General features: G+C 60.1%; 2 non-coding genes and 1 pseudogene across 2 annotated transcripts in view; all 3 read left to right on the forward strand.

Annotated features, from left to right (window-relative positions):
• The window catches only part of LOC146144668 (small subunit ribosomal RNA), a 1810-nt gene extending 820 nt beyond the window's left edge, over window positions 1-990 (forward strand). The window contains exon 1 of the ribosomal RNA XR_014500909.1: window positions 1-990. This exon is cut by the window's left edge and continues 820 nt beyond it. This is a non-coding gene — a ribosomal RNA (small subunit ribosomal RNA).
• A 247-nt stretch (window positions 991-1237) lies between these two features.
• LOC146144669 (5.8S ribosomal RNA) lies at window positions 1238-1391 on the forward strand. Its single transcript, XR_014499041.1, has one exon. It is a non-coding gene; the product is annotated as a 5.8S ribosomal RNA (ribosomal RNA).
• A 248-nt stretch (window positions 1392-1639) lies between these two features.
• LOC146144670 (large subunit ribosomal RNA) overlaps window positions 1640-2500 on the forward strand; it is a 3679-nt pseudogene continuing 2818 nt past the window's right edge.

Below are 2500 nucleotides of genomic sequence, written 5' to 3' on the forward strand. Positions count from 1 at the left end.
GGACCTCGGTTCTATTTTGTTGGTTTTCGGAGCGCGAGGTAATGATTAAGAGGGACAGACGGGGGCATTCGTACTGTGCCGTTAGAGGTGAAATTCTTGGATCGGCGCAAGACGAACGACTGCGAAAGCATTTGCCAAGAATGTTTTCTTTAATCAAGAGCGAAAGTCAGAGGTTCGAAGACGATCAGATACCGTCCTAGTTCTGACTATAAACGATGCCAACTAGCGATCGGGGGGCGTTAGTTTTACGACCTCTCCGGCAGCTTGCGGGAAACCAAAGTCTTTGGGTTCCGGGGGAAGTATGGTTGCAAAGCTGAAACTTAAAGGAATTGACGGAAGGGCACCACCAGGAGTGGAGCCTGCGGCTTAATTTGACTCAACACGGGAAATCTCACCCGGCCCGGACACAGTGAGGATTGACAGATTGAGAGCTCTTTCTTGATTCTGTGGGTGGTGGTGCATGGCCGTTCTTAGTTGGTGGAGCGATTTGTCTGGTTAATTCCGATAACGAACGAGACTCTGGCTTGCTAACTAGTTACGCGACCCAATCGGTCGGCGTCTAACTTCTTAGAGGGACTAGTGGCGTTTAGCCACACGAGATTGAGCAATAACAGGTCTGTGATGCCCTTAGATGTTCGGGGCCGCACGCGCGCTACACTGACCGGATCAGCATGTGCTCGCCTTGGCCGACAGGTCTGGGTAACCCGCTGAACCCCGGTCGTGCTAGGGATAGGGAATTGCAATTATTTCCCTTGAACGAGGAATTCCCAGTAAGCGCGAGTCATTAGCTCGCGTTGATTACGTCCCTGCCCTTTGTACACACCGCCCGTCGCTACTACCGATTGAATGGTTTAGTGAGGTCCTCCGATTGGACCTGGCGCGGCCGGCAACGGTCGAGCCGGCGTCCGAGAAGACGATCTAACTTGATCATTTAGAGGAAGTAAAAGTCGTAACAAGGTTTCCGTAGGTGAACCTGCGGAAGGATCATTAACGGTCTCGCAAACGCTTCGGCGAACGCGAAACTCGGACAAGCGAGAGAAAAAGTCTTTGCTACCCGGCGCCCGACCCGCGAGGAGCGGCGCGCCGGCCGGCGATTCGGTCACCCGGTAATGTTTGCGCGTCGAGTGCCGCGGTGCCGCGCGCTCCGGCTTCAAGCGTCGGCCTGGCCGACCGCTCGGCGCGGTCTATTTTGTCACCCTATAGTGCGAGGCACTGTGCGAGCGAAACAATCGTGGATGGCTCTTGGCGGTGGATCACTCGGCTCGTGAGTCGATGAAGGACGCAGCTAGCTGCGTGAATTAGTGTGAATTGCAGGACACATTGAGCATCGACGTTCTGAACGCAAATTGCGGCCTCGGGTCAATCCCGGGGCCGCGCCCGCCTCAGGGTCGCGTTGCAAACGTTCCGCGCGGGGATTTCTCCGCGCGGCTGCTGCGGCGTCGGACGCGCGAGCGCCCGTCCCGCTCAAGACAGCACGGCACGATGCGCGACGATCGCGACCAGAATCCCGCGCGGCGGCGGCGAGTCGACCTCGAAGAGGCCAACGGCTGGCGGCTCAAGGGCGGGAATCGAGGTGCGCGGCGGCGCGCGGCGCCGACGGCGAGCGCGGAACGGGAAGAATAGTCCCGGTCCTTACTTTCGGCCTGAGGTCGGACGAGGCTACCCGCTGAATTTAAGCATATTACTAAGCGGAGGAAAAGAAACTAACGAGGATTCCCTCAGTAACGGCGAGTGAAGCGGGATGTGCCCATCGCCGAATCCGCGCGCTTTTGGAGTGCGCGGAATTGTGGCGTACGGAATTCGTCACGGCGCGCTTCGCCGGTCGCCCGCGTCCTTCTGATCGAGGCCTTTTCCCAGAGCGGGTGTCAGGCCCATGGCGGCGACAGGCGGGCGCGCTACGGCGTCTTCCCAGAGTCGGGTTGTTTGGGAATGCAGCCCAAAGCGGGTGGTAAACTCCATCTAAGGCTAAATACGGTCACGAGACCGATAGCGAACAAGTACCGTGAGGGAAAGTTGAAAAGCACTTTGAAGAGAGAGTTAAAGAGTACGTGAAACCGTCGAGAGGCAAACGGGAGGGCCTGTCGGGTCGCCCGGTCGCTTTCAGCCGGCCCCCTGTCGGCGACGTTGTCGTGCGGACCCTCACGGGCCGCCGGCGGCGCCGCCCGATCGGGGACCAGCGCACTAGCGCCGGGCGAAGGCCGCGACCGTCTGGACGGCGGCGAGAAGGCCGCGCGCAAGGTAACCCGGCCTCGGTCGGGTACTATAGGCGCGCGTGTCCGTCGGCCCGCCGTTCGGGCGAGGAGAGATCGCCGCGTCTGCCCTTCGGGGCCGAGCGCCCGGTGCCGGCTGGGGCGTCGTGGGTCGGGGACTGTTCTCAGTGCCCAGCCTCTTCGTCTCGGTCGCGCTTCCGGTGTCGTTTCGCGAGGCGCACGGGGTCCGCGGCTGAAGTCAGCCACCTTCCCGACCCGTCTTGAAACACGGACCAAGGAGTCTAACGTGA

This window comes from Ascidiella aspersa, chromosome 5 (assembly GCF_963924565.1).
Source record: "Ascidiella aspersa chromosome 5, kaAscAspe10.2, whole genome shotgun sequence".
In the NCBI taxonomy this organism is placed as follows: domain Eukaryota; kingdom Metazoa; phylum Chordata; class Ascidiacea; order Phlebobranchia; family Ascidiidae; genus Ascidiella; species Ascidiella aspersa.